Raw genomic sequence first — 14,960 nt, 5'->3', positions numbered from 1 at the left:
TGGTTGGAAGTAGAGGGGCTCATCCATGTCATGATTGGAGAGGCATCTTGGCCTAGGAAGATTCACAATTATATCACAAAGATCCATTGGCAATCAGTGCAATCAGTTATTGATCATTTTGCCCTAAAATTAGGGTTTGGTATAAATCAGTTTATTTCTTATTCTTTGGGTAAAACTCTTTTCCATGGCCCTCCATATGTCCACAAGGATACAAAAAATCAGCTCTTTATTTGAGCTAGAAGTGCTTCAATTGATCAATGGAATCGGGAATCAGACAGTTTGGGAAAAGTCAACTCTGGGGCCAAAAAAGTCAACTCCTGACATTTTAAGGGTGGAATCTCAAAATCCATGCCCAAGGGAGCCTACATGTAAAATTTGATCAAGGTTGGATCATGGATTTATCATTTAATCAGGAATTGAAAAAGTTACTTAATTTGGAAATGGTTGACTTTCCATTTAGGGCAAGTTTTCATGATTGTTGCATCCACTTTAAGCCCATTTTCCATCAAGATGCAAGCTCCATTTGAAAAATTCTCCAACATGAAAGTTGTTCCTCTTGTTCCAAGCTTTCTAGAGATATAAAGTTTACTCCATTTGGATTAAACTTGAGAAAGTTATGCTTGGTCAAAGTGAGACATTTTTCTAGGACACTTAGAAAAATTTCTAAGTCCAAAATCTGCAAAATTTGTCAAGACTTCTTGGTCAGATTTCTTGCACTTCAAGGCATCTTTTGAAAATACTTTCTTCATAACAACTATACCTTGCCATGTACTCTTTCACATCCTTTTGGAATCATCCCATTTGGATCATTGGTTTGAGAGATGCACTCATCTAAAGTTGGCATCATGAACTGAATTTCTAGGCAGCATTTAGGCTAAACTGGCCCAACCTGTTGGCATGATGAAACCTGAACTTTATGGCCATTTTTCACCTCTTTCCATTCATCATTTCCATTTGTGCCCAACATGAAAAGTGTTAAGCTCCATGAACTCTTCATACTGTTTGCATTGCCTTGCCATTTGGTCACATACTCATCAAGAAACAAAGTCTCAAAGTCACCCTGTTGGGTTGTTTCCTTGCCAGACCAAGACAACCAATAAAGCTGCAAAATCGACCAACCCTCTTTCTTTATCTTATTTGGCCATGTGCTTTTGTTTCACTCACTTAACCTTTGCCAAAACAAGAGATCTTCTAATACACCTCACTTTTTGCATTGCATTTTGCTCATGAACCAAAACAAACATTTCAGCCCATTAAGAATGATACATCCAACATATATAAGCACTAAAACCCTAACTTGAAGGGTGGTGGCTGCAAAAATTCAGAGCAAGGCAAGCAAAGGCAAGTTGGCAAGGTTGGTTTTCATTTTATTTCACAAGTTTCTCAAGTAGAAGCATTGAAAGAGCGTCTCATTTCCTTTCGTTCGTCCAATACCAAGAGGCAGTGGACTGTTTTCCACTAGGTACCTTTACTACTCTCTTCCATGGCCTTGCTCATGCTCATTCATACTTGTTCATTACTTGTTTTTTCATGCTTACCATGCTTACTTCATATTGTTTCCCCTTATTCTATGCTTATTTCATGTTGATTTTCCATGTTAATGTTATGCTATGTTCATTTATGAAGCCCTCAACATGAGGCATTGCTATTAAGTTTGAATGAGTGATGTTGTTTGCTATCCATATCCGTGTTCATGAGGCCATCTTGCTGTTCATTTTTCTTCATGTTCAAGCCATTATTTTCATTGAAATAAGATACTATGATGTTCTACTCATTGCATACTTGAACTTTGCTTTTTATACCATGTCATTTGATGCATTATCGAGCTTGCATTATTGTGTGGAAGATGGAAGAAATCATCTGCGTTTTTTCGTTTCCCAACATGCATGGCCCTAGGTTTTTTATGTTTCATGAAGAATACAATGCCGTGTCACGCTGCGAACCATCAGATTGTGCGCTGCGTTTATAATCATAACCGTCCGTTCCCATTTTTGTCATGTAGTGTTTTAAAACAAGCTGACCGGTTGATGAAGTTTACATAAATTATTTTAATAAAACGTTTTATTTTTCTTGTCACGCGCTGAATGAGCATTTGGACTGGGCTTTTCTCTCACGCGCTATCTACACCTCCCACATGCCTGGCCCATGATCCATTCACCTTTATTTTCATTTTCATTTTTAATTCACATTTTTATTTTTTGTTTTGTTTTTTAATTAATAAAAATGTTTTATTTAATTATAAAAATACCAAAAAATACTTTTCATATTTCTTAATGTTTTATTTAATTTTATTTAATTTTTATTTTCATATTTATTTAATGTTAATATTTTATTTCATTTATTTATTTCAAGTGGATCATTTTAACACACTTTTTTTTATTAATTTTATTTTCATGACTTAGAATTATTTTTAGGTTCTAATTTTTGGGATGAGGGTTGACCAATGTCTCATGGTCAACCTGACCTTTTCTTGGAATCTTATTTCCCATTTTCAATTTATTTTGGATTTATGTTTGACCTAGTTGGCTTGGTTGACTTTTCATTTGACTTCTGTTTTATTTCAATTAATTTATACACTAATTCACATTATTTTTAAAATCTTTTTGGGGGATGATGATGTCCTGACCCCACCTCATTTATTTTAATTTTTCATAACTTTCTTGATTAATTTAATATTTATTTGATATTTTTTAAGTTGACTTGACTTTTCAGTTGACTATTCTATGATTGATGTTTGACTTAGGGATTGCTTATGGCAATCGAAGAGATATTTTGATCCTCCCTTATCCATCTCATATGCCATGTATTAGAGGCCTTTCATCTTGATTTTATTTGATCCTTGCATCATTTTCCCGATTAAATTATTCAATGATCCTTTGTGTGCATAGTTTCATCTGTCTGATTCATCTGTTATCTTTTATACTTGTTTCTTTCATCCATGCTTCTATTGTTTGATTGTTTAACATGTTTATACTTCTCATACATTGTTTAAATACTCCCTTATATCATTCTTTGATTCATTTGATTTGATCATATACATGTTTGCTTATTTTATCTGTTTGATTAACTGTTGCCTACTTGTATGATGTATGAGGCATTTTATTCTTATTGTTTGATTGCCATGAACAATCCCCATTCGTAACAAATGTATCCCTCTCCCATGAAGTGTATAATGTTTATTCTTTCGTTCTTTATTCATCTGTTAATACAAAATTAAAACAAACATCCGATAACCATTTCAAAACAAGATCAAAACCTCGATCCAACGTCGAGTAATCATTTTCAAAACTTAACAGAACCAGCACGTATTCATCCATCCTTTTGTAAGTCGATTGCTTCTTGCATCACCATTTCTCTTGTAAGTCGATTGCTTCATGCATCGCCATCTACCTGTAAGTCGATTGCTTCAGGCATCGCCATCTACCCTTATCCTCTCCTTGCTTCATTCGTCGATTCTTGTTCCGTTTAGGTAGCACCCATTAGGTAGAACCCTTTAGATGATAACATAGGTAGTATTCCCTTATTCTTTGTATGATAACATATGTAGTATTCCCTTATTCTTTGTATGATAACATAGGTAGAATTCCCTTATTCTTTGTATGATAACATAGGTAGGATTCCCTTATTCCTTGCATGCTAACATTAGGTAGATGTTCCCATTTGTAAATCCTAACACATAGGTCCATATTGCATGACAACTCCAGGGCAGAGCTTCCCCATTTTTAGACCTTTCGTGCGTCTCCGATCTTGTGGCATGTCCGTCCGTTCTATTGCAAAGAGGTAACTGCCTAAGACTCGATTCAGCGAGCTGCGACACCTACTGCTAGGACGCGAACACATTGCCCATTTTCCTCTGACACAACCGATGTCCTCCTTTGTAAGACCATGTTCAGATGGCAATCCTTAACCCCTAGTTAGTCGAACTACGACAACTCTGATTCTCATGTTCAGATGAGATACATAGGCACGAGATGCGATGTCTTACCGAGTTTTTGACTGACAACTAACAACTAATCCCTGTTTGCTTTCGCCCTTGTTGCGATTCTTTTCTCTCGCCCTCGTTGCGATTAAGACCTTCCCTTTCTCTTGCCCTAGTTGCAATCGAGACCCTTGTTCCCATAGTTAGCTGAACTACGTTTTGCTCTGATTCTCATTCCAGATGAGATACGTAGGCATAAGACGCGATGTCTTAGCGAGCACACTTCTCTTTAACCCATAGGTAGCCGAGCTACGCAAACTCTGATTCTCATATTCAGATGAGATACATATGCAGTGGATGCGATATCCGTGTGAGTCATTTTCTTTTGACTTCCCTCTTTTAGTAAATAGTACCTTAGATAAACACACACCCTTTAGACAAGAACAACAAGAGTGGATCCCGTAGAGTACTACGGATGCGTAGGGGTGCTAATACCTTCCTTTCGCATAATCGACTCCCGAACCCAAGATTTGGTTGCGAGACCTTGTCTTTTCCTTTCCTTTCTCCAGGTTTTCTTTGAGCGTTTCCTTTCCCTCCTTTGGGATAAATAACGCACGGTGGCGACTCTTCTGTATTCTCTTTCTTTTGCCAGTTGTTTTTTCGCAAATCTTTTTTTTAGGTTGCGACAGCTGGCGACTCTGCTAGGGACCCGGTTTCCCTAAGCGAGTCCCTCCTAGCTTTTGTAGGTTTCTTGTTTGTTGGGTGTTTATTCTTTTGTACAGTTATTTATTTACCTGCTTTACCTTATTGCATTATATACATGATTGTTGTATCTGTGGGTTCTGTGGGTTGTTTGTTTGTTGGGGTGGGTTGTTCTATGAGAGATAAGCCCACTACCCAAGCTTGAGCGTACACACAAGTTTTAGAGTGGATAGTCATGAGGCTTGCGTGGCATGTTGCTACGTTAAGTCGTTCATGAAGACCCACATCCAGACGAGGTTTCTTTTGGATATATTCCGTCCTATGGGTGTTCTATAACGATAGATGTTCCTTTAGAAATCGTCGACTCTGGTGACCATTTCCCGAAGACTCGGTCGAGGCCTCTCCTCCAAGACACGTTTATGTTAGCTCTAGTGGGCGCATTCTCGCTGCTCAATCCGAGGACCCCGAGGCTGGGAACTTGCTTTTAGGATGTCCTGTTGAGGGGAGTCAATGGAGGTCTTTTGTCTCGTAATAATGCCAAACCTTCAGTGGTAAACGTATTATTCGACTGAAGGGTTAAAGCTGACAAACTTTTGTTCTTAGAACCTACCAGTGAGGGGCGGGCTAAATTCAGGAAACCTTAACCTTCAACCAACCCGATTTTCTAGAGCAGAGTTTTGATATTGTATTATATTCCTCAGTGGGTTTCTCTTCAGACAGTGCAACCGACAGTTGTTCAGGCAGATACAACAGTACTGATTCCCATGTAACTGCATTGCATCACATCATTTTGCATTCATATCATTTAACACTTGTTTATCTATTTCTAGGGGTTTATATCTCCTTCTTGATTCTGGTCGGGGTTCTCTGGTTCTCCTAAGATGGATATTGGCAGAAAGAGACATGTCGCCTACAAATTTCCTGTGGTTGGTTTGGATCACATTCAACAGCTGATGAAGTTAATGGATCAGGATTATCTAAAAAGGTTCCGGAAGGATTACGGTTTGATTCTAAGCTTCGTAACAGTTCTCTCCAAAGATCAACACGATGCTCTCTTTACACTGCTGCAGTTCTATGACCCTCCATTGAGGTGTTTCACATTCCCGAATTATATCTTGGTCCCTACTTTGGAGGAGGTTGCCAGTTTTCTCAGAGTTCCTATCAAGCCGTAATTGCTATTCTACAGTTTTGAGTTTCTGCCCGATCTCGGCATGGTTGCTTCAGCCACATATTTGGGGAAATCAGTCTTGAAGTCTAATATGTGTCAGAAAGGAGGGGTCAATGGTTTTCATTTGAGTTTCTTAGTGGGAGAATCCAAGAAGAACCTTGGAGAGGGTGATCAGAGAGGTTTCAATGTTGTGTTGGCTCTTTGCGTATACGGGATTGTCCTGTTCCCTAATGTTGCAAAATTTGTGGATGTAGACGCAATACGCCTCTTTGTGTTGGGAAATCCAGTGCCGACCTTGTTGGGAGATTTCTTTCATTCAGTGCATCATAGGAATGAGAATAGAAAAGGAGGATTGGTGAATTATTGTGCGCCCTTGTTTTATAAGTGGTTCAGTTCTCACCTACCCAAGTCAGGAGCGTTCGTTGACTTCAAGGACTCGTTGAGTTGGTCGAAGAGATTGATGGGGATAAGAGCTAAAGATATTTCTTGGTGGTCAGACCAGAAATTGCTTCGGGCGGATATTGTTCACAGTTGTGGGAACTTCCCGAATGTACCGTTGGTAGGAAGAAGAGGAGGAATCAACTATAATCCTTCTCTAGCAGTCAGATAGTTCGGGTATGCTTTAAGGACTCCGCCTTTGGAAAAAGATGTGGAAGATTCTCTGTTTTTCCATTCTTCATCTGACCTGACTATATCCCACAAGGCAGCTAAGGCCTGGCTCAAGGTAATCAAGAGAGGAAGAACTGTGCTTGGAAAGGGAGATTGCAGGACTTACCCTCCATATGAAGATTGGCTCTGAGGAAGAGTTGAAGAGTTTGGTCTTCCGTTTCCTATTGAAGAACCTTTGTATCCACCTACTCCTGAGCAGTCAACAATGGTGAGCCGAGAAGAGTATGACAAATTGAAGAATGCCATGGAGGAACTTCAAACTAAAAACTCAGAGTTGAGTGTGAAATTGCAAGACTGTATGCACTTGTATCATGAGGCAGAATATCAGAAGGGGGAAGCTATCAGAGTGCAAGAGGAAGCAAAGAAGAAATTAGCTGTGGAGGTGGACTTCTTCAGGAAGACTAACAAAGCCTTAGGGTCGTCCAGTTCTGAGTTGAGGCGAGTCAAGCAGCAGTTAACAGATGCCCATGGTAAGTTAGTTGGGTGGCAAGAGCAATGGGATGCATTTTCAGCTTATAGGAAGGCAAATGAGGAGGAGATGGTAGCCCAATTGACTGGTCAGATGGAGAAGTTGAAGACTCAGCTGAAGGAGAAGAACAATGAGCTTTTGTGCGCCCGTTCAACCATTGGTTACATCACGGATCAACTCGATAAGGCTTAAGAGCAGATTGAAGAACTCAAGGTGCTGGCAGGTTTGAAGAAATCCAGACTTGAAGAGGTATTCAGGGAAGATAATGGGAATTACTACGTAGACCACATCAACGAACTGGATGGGATTATTCACAAGAGGAATTTGCTTATCCGGCGTTTGACAGAATCTCCAGATCATCCTGACATGTTGGCACTGCTGGCTGAAGTGAGAAGCAGTCCTTATGGGTTGTATACAAGAGGTTGATTCCTGGTTTTTGTTCCTCTCTTTGCTTATTGCATTGCTGCTTTGTAGTGATGATCCACAGACTTGTTATGGAGATCCTCTTCTTATGTACTGTCGGCTAATGCCCTTCTCTTTGAACTTATCTGTATGAAGGTTTTCTCTCTATTGCATCTTGATCTCAGAAGCTTATCCACGACTCGATCTTCTTGCACTATTTACCTGATGTGAGACTGGAATTAAGGGGGTGGAATACCTTTTGGAATTGATAAACATGTCATTGCATTTACATATTCATTTGCATGTCTTGCATAATAGGTACCGCTGCGGTGTTCTCATATTATTTGGTGTTCCACTAGAAGGATAGCTGATTCAGGCATTCACCGATACGGTACTAGAAGAAATCAGCAGAGAGCAATGGAAGGCCTACAAGCAGAACTCCCCAAGATGAGAATTCGCATGAACCAATTCATGGATGTGGTCCAGGGGGTGGCTCAAGGACAACAAGAGCTTAGACAGATGATACAGAGGAACCCCACCACTACTCAACCAGAGACGGTAACTGATCCTCCAATTGGAGAAGTTAACGGACCCAGTGGATCGGGGCCTATCCCAGTCCCACGTGCTAACCCTGATCAACAACCCATTCATGATGATCAGGAGGATCAGTTCACCTTGATGCAGGAGGACTTTGGCATGGGCCATGGCATGGACCCTATGTTCAGGAGACTGGAGGAGAGGGTAAAGGTTGTGGAAGGACAGAACACTCTGGGGGTAGATGTTGCTGACTTGGGGCTGGTCCCAGGTGTGAGAGTGCCACCAAAATTCAAAGTCCCAGTCTTTGACAAATACAATGGCAACTCTTGCCCAAAGACTCATGTGCAAGCCTACTTCCACAAGATAGTTGCATATTCTGATGATGAGAAGCTGCTCATGTACTTCTTCCAGGATAGTCTAGCTGGGGCATCCCTGGAATGGTATATGAGGCTGGACAAACCCCACATCCGTTGCTGGAGAGACTTGGTTGAGGCTTTTGTAAAGCAATATCAGTACAACGCAGACATGGCGCCTGATAGAACCCAACTCCAGAATCTGTCTCTCAAGAGCAATGAGTGCTTCAGAGAGTACGCTCAACGCTGGAGAGAGACAACTTCCCGTGTTCAGCCTCCAATGATGGAGAAGGAGATGGCCAACATGTTCATGAACACTATGCCCGGGTCTTACTTGGAGCGTCTGGTGGGTTGCAACGCCTCCAACTTTGCTGATGTAGTCTCTATCGATGAGAGGGTGGAGAACCATTTGAAGACATGCAAGATCCAGAATGGAGTTGGATCATCATCAGGGGTGAAGAAGCCGTTCATTGGAAGGCAGAAGAGAAGAGAAGGGGATGTTAATGTTGTGTCTCCTTATCAGAATAGGGGTATCAGAAGGAACAGTTTTCAGAACTACCATCAGCAGCCTTATGTTGCAGCTGTGACCATTCCGGCTGCAGCACCAGTACAACAACAACAACCACAGCGTTAACAAAATCAATACCAACAACAGCAACAGGGTAACAGACCCGCCTATCAATAGAGGCAAAAGATGATGGACAGGCGTTTCGACACTCTTCCAATGTCGTACGCTCAGTTGCTTCCTAGCCTTCAACAATTACAACTCATGCAGTTAGGCACTCTGGCTCCTCCCGTTGGCAGGCTTCCGGTGGGTTATGACGCCAATGCTAGGTGTAATTTCCACTTTGGGGAACCTGGCCATAATATTGGGAATTGCAAAGCTTTTAAGCACGTGTTTCAGGACCTATAGATTCAAAGGCCATCAACTTTGCGCCGGCTCCCAATGTCGTCAACAATCCCATGCCGCAGCATGGTGGTGCAAATGTTAATATGGTGGAAGGAGAAGCCAAGTCCATCAAGGATGTGTTGAAACTGAAGACTCCGCTTTTGGAGATTAAAGGCTACTTGCTGAAGGCCGATGTTTTCCCCGGTTGTGGGAACAGTTGTTTGGGTTGTGCCGTACAAAGGGGAGGTTGTTTGAAGCTGCAGCAGGGTATCCAGGCCTTGCTTGACGATGGTATCCTCCAGACTGAAGACTTGTCTGTCCAAGAGTCCGTTGAAGGGGTTGTGGAAGAGGTGTTTGAAGATGCCGTTGAAGAATTCACAGATGTTATTCCTGCTGATTCTGTAATTCATAATGATGTATTTAATTTTTCCAATGTTGTTGCTGATTGTTGGTGTAAGCCCTAGAGGCCAATACTTTTGGTACTTGTATCGAATTATTTATTAATTAATAAAAGGCTTTTTCTTTATTATGTTTGATTAATAAAGTCCCTAGAATAGCTAGTCCGTTTAATGTATCAAGTATGACTTAATCATGAGATCACATTAAACATAAGGACACTATTCTTAAAGTATCCGTAGTCGAGCTTTATTGTGAAGTGGGATAACATTAAAACATTAAGACTATTATGTTCGTAGACTGATGATCACATCTCATGGATCATGGATAAAGAGTTATCAAGTCTTAAACACAGGTATGAATATTAAGAGTAATATTTATACCGGATTGACCCGCTATGAGAATACTATATAAAAAGTTATGCAAAGTGTCATAAGTTATTCTCATGGTGATAATGGTATATATCATTCATCGACCTGAAACCATTGTGGACCCTAGATGTAGAGTCAAGTACTTTATTGCTGATCCAACGTTGTCCGTAACTGGATAACCATAAAGACAGTTGATGGGTACTCCACGAAGCATGCTGAGGGACATGAGTGACCTAGATGGAATTTACCCATCCTGCGTAACAGGATAAATGTCTATGGGCCCAATATTGAACTGGACAAGGATGACACGGTCTATACCTTGTGTTCAATATAGACATAAGGGCAAAGGGGTAATTATACACATAATTATTATCACAGGAGGTTTTGTCAGATCACATGACATTTTCGTGTCTTGGGTAGCAGTGATGTGTTGCTAGATACCGCTCACTGTTTATTATGTTAAATGCGTGATTTAATATAATTGCCAACGTCGCGAAAACCTACAGGGTCACACATAAAGGAAGGATTGATGAGAGATAGAGTAACTAAGGAACATCGTAAGGTACGGTGTACTTAAGTAGAATACGAAATATGGTAAGGTACCAAATACTTAAGTGATTTTGGCATATTATAAGATATGGGCCAAAATACACTTAAGTGGGATTTTAGCTTGAAACCCACACAAGTCGTTCTATAAATAGAACCCTTGGGTAGAAGCATTGTCACTCAGACTAAAACTCAAGTGAAGACTTGGAATTTTGTTTCCCTCTGTCTCTCACTCAAAGCCTTCATTCGTAGCAGCTAGCACTGAGATTGAAGGAATCCGTTCGTGTGGACTAAGTAGAGACGTTGTCATCGTTCAACGTTCGTGATCGCCACAAGAGGTAACGATTCTATCACTGATCATGCCCATTCGTAAGGATCACTAAATGGAGAAATTTTTAAATTCCAGTGCCCCTTGGATGGCAATTCTCCTTCACTGATATCCCAAACAATGTGTTTAATTCTGATGTATCTGTTGAACTTGACTCCGATGTTTCGGATGTTTATGTTTCAATGAATGAGATTTCTGAGTATGACTGTGATGTTGCTACTATCACCATTTTCTACCCAACTGCTCAGATCAGTGTGCTAGAAGCACAACCAGTGCCACCAGTGCGACCATCCACTATGACCATCACGACCCCTGGTCCTCTACCTTTCACAAGTGAGGGGGCCATCCCTTGGCATTATGGGGGGAGTATGTACACGCATGATCATGGAGTGGAGCAGCCACTGAAAGTAGAGGAGGTGCAGGATCAGAAGGTTGAATCTGAAGTGGAAATAAAAGATCCCGCAGTGGACAATGTTGGTGGAACCGGGCGATTCACCAGGAGTGGTAGACTGTTCTCACCACCGGTTACCCAAGCTGATAATGCTGACACCGTGACCAAGGCCAAAGGTAAGCAAGCTGTGAATGAGGGTACCTCTGCACCCCAGGCTAGCTCAGAGCTTACTTTCACGAAGGATATGGACGAGCTCCTGAGAATCATAAAGAAAAGCGACTACAAGGTGGTCGATCAGTTGATTCATACGCCGTCCAAGATATCTATTCTCTCACTCCTGCTGTGTTTGGAGGCACATAGGGAGGCACTTCTGAAGGTTCTTAATGTTGCTTATGTGCCTCAGGAGATCTCAGTGAACCAACTAGAAGGGATCGTTGCAAATGTTCATGCAAGCAACTAGTTGGGTTTTACTGATTCTGACTTAACACCAGCTGGACGCAATCATAACAAGGCTTTGCACATCTTGATGGAATGCAAAGACACTGTGTTATCCCATGTTCTGGTGGATACAGGTTCCTCTCTCAATGTGCTACCCAAGAGAGCCCTGTCAAGGTTAGAAGTAGAAGGTTTGGTCTTGAAACCTTCTGATCTCGTTGTGAGAGCTTTCGATGGTTCTAAGAGGTCGGTGTTCGGAGAGGTAGAATTGCCAATTCAGATTGGATCACAAACTTTCAACACCGTCTTCTAGTGATGGATATCAGTCCCTCGTATAGCTGCCTGCTGGGTCGTCCTTGGATCCACAATGCTGGGGCAGTCTCTTCAACCTTACATTAGAAGATCAAATTCCTGGCCAATGGAAGGATTATCACTGTCTGTGGTGAGGAGGACATTCTAGTCAGTAACCTGTCTACATTCAAGTATGTAGAGGTAGAAGGTGAAATTCACGAGACCCTGTGCCAGGCCTTTGAGGCAGTTCAGGTCAAGGACGCAGCTCCGGTGGAAGAAGTTAAAGCGGGTGCCTTTATCTCGTCCTTCAAGCAGGCACAAGCCGTGGTGAATTCAGGTGTTGCCCCCGGTTGGGGACGTCTGTTAGAGTTACCGATGAAGGAAGACAAGTTCGGGATTGGGTATCAGCCAACTCTGACTTCTACAGCTTCAACACCTCAGACTCGTCAGGGGCCGATTACTTTCTCCAGTGCTGGCATCATTCAGTATGGCCAGATCTCTATAATCGATGAAGAAAATGGGGATAATGATTGCGACATTGACAACTGGGTGCGTCCGAGGTCCCGGGTGAAGTCATCAACAACTGGTCTTCTGAGGAGATTATCCAAGTCACTCTTCTTGAAGAGTAATTTTTCTTGTTTGTTCATACATGTCGAAGTCTTATGTTCCGCCCAGAGCGTAATGACTCATTGTAGGGCTCATCTATGTGGATACCTGCATTTTTTTATCATAAATAAAGGACGTCTTTTTGCATTCAAAATTTTATTCACTGTCTTTCTATTTTTGCAGTTTTTAAAAATCAAAAATAAAAAAAATAAATACATTTTGGCAATGTTTTGTTTAGTCTTCAATTTTTCACACTCATAAGCACATACCATCACTCATGCAGATGCACATCACCGGATCCTATTGATAACAATTTTGCTATGGCTCGCTTCGACTTCGAAAATCCAATCTTTCAAGCTGAAGAAGAGGGTGATGAAGACTGCGAACTCCCCGAAAAACTTGCCAGGCTGTTAAAACAGGAGGAAAGGGTCATTCAACCGCATCAAGAGTCTGTTGAAGTGATTAATCTTGGCACCGAGGACGTCAAGAGAGAAATCAAGATAGGGGTTGCTTTGGAAGATGATGTGAAGAAGGGGCTGATTGAATTGCTGCAAGAGTATGTTAATGTCTTCGCTTGGTCTTATTAGGACATGCCAGGGCTTGACACAGACATTGTGGTGCACCGTTTACCTCTCAAAGAGGATTCTCCTCCGGTCAAGCAGAAGCTCAGAAGAACAAGACCAGAGATGGCTGTCAAGATAAAGGAAGAAGTGCAAAAACAGTTGGATGCAGGGTTTCTAGCAGTTACCAATTATCCGCCATGGGTTGCGAATATCGTTCCAGTACCTAAGAAGGATGGAAAGGTACGGATGTGTGTTGACTACCGGGATCTGAACAGAGCTAGTCCTAAAGATGATTTCCCATTACCTCACATCGACGTTTTGGTGGATAACACAACTCAGTTCTCGGTATTCTCCTTCATGGATGGCTTTTCTGGCTATAATCAAATCAATATGGCACCAGAAGACATGGAGAAGACAACTTTCATAACCCCATGGGGCACCTTCTGCTACAAGGTGATACCGTTTGGTCTGAAAAATGTTGGGGCAACATATCAACGAGTTATGGTAACTCTTTTCCATGATATGATTCATCATGAAATTGTGGTTTATGTGGATGATATGATTGCCAAATCTCAAAAAGAAGAAGAACATTTGGTGAATTTGCAGAAACTGTTTGAGCGGTTGAGGAAATTCAAGCTGAGGCTTAATCCAAACAAGTGTACTTTCGGGGTGAGATTTGGAAAATTGCTGGGTTTTATTGTTAGCGAAAAAGGGATTGAGGTGGATCTTGACAAAGTAAAAGCGATACAAGAAATGCCTGAGCCAAGAACAGAAAAACAAGTCTGTGGTTTCTTAGGGAGGTTGAACTACATTGCAAGGTTCATCTCTCACCTAACAACCACGTGTGAGCCAATATTCAAGTTGTTGAGAAAAGATCAGGCTATCAGGTGGAATGATGATTGTCAAAGGGCTTTCGAGAAGATAAAAGAGTACTTGCAGAATCCTCCTATCCTTATGCCTCCAGTCCCAGGGAGACCACTGATTATGTACTTGACAGTACTTGATAATTCCATGGGTTGTGTTCTCGGTCAACACGACGAGACAGGTAGGAAAAAGCATGCCATCTACTACCTGAGCAAGAAATTTACAAATTGCGAGTCGAGATACTCAATGCTTGAAAAGACATGTTGTGCACTTGCATGGGCTGCTAAGCGATTGAGACAATACGTGTTGACTCACACAACCTTACTGATCTCCAAAATGGATCCAGTCAAGTATATATTTGAGAAGCCAGCTCTCACCCGTAGGGTTGCTCGTTGGCAAATGGTACTGACAGAGTACGACATCCAGTATACATCCCAGAAAGCCATCAAAGGGAGTATTATGTCAGACTATCTTGCTCAACAGCCGATTGAAGACTATGAGCCGATGAAGTTTGATTTTCCGGATGAAGACATCATGTTCCTCAAGATGAAAGACTGTGAAGAGCCAGTTGTTGAGGAGGGACCTGATCCTGATGAAAAGTGGACGTTAACGTTTGATGGGGTCGTCAATGCCAGAGGAAGTGGAATTGGTGCTGTCATTACTACTCCAAAAGGTGCCCACTTGCCTTTCATCGCTCGTCTGACTTTCGAGTGCACCAATAACGAAGCTGAATATGAAGCGTGTATCTTGGGTATTGAGCAAGCCATTGATTTGAGAATCAAGACTCTAGACATCTTCGGAGATTCAACTCTAGTGATCAATCAAGTGAATGGTGATTGGAATACTCTACAGCCTAATCTGGTCCCCTACAAAGATTACACGAGAAGACTGTTGACTTTCTTCACAACAGTAAAGTTGTACCATATACCTCGTGATGAGAACCAGATGGCAGACGCTCTTGCAACTCTATCTTCCATGATCAAGGTGGTTCGATGGAACCATGCTCCCAGGATCGATGTTATGCGCCTTGATAGGGCCGCGTATGTGTTCGCTGCTGAACT

This window comes from Lathyrus oleraceus, chromosome 4 (assembly GCF_024323335.1).
Source record: "Lathyrus oleraceus cultivar Zhongwan6 chromosome 4, CAAS_Psat_ZW6_1.0, whole genome shotgun sequence".
Classification (NCBI taxonomy): Eukaryota; Viridiplantae; Streptophyta; class Magnoliopsida; order Fabales; family Fabaceae; genus Lathyrus; species Lathyrus oleraceus.
This window is presented reverse-complemented; position numbering follows the sequence as displayed.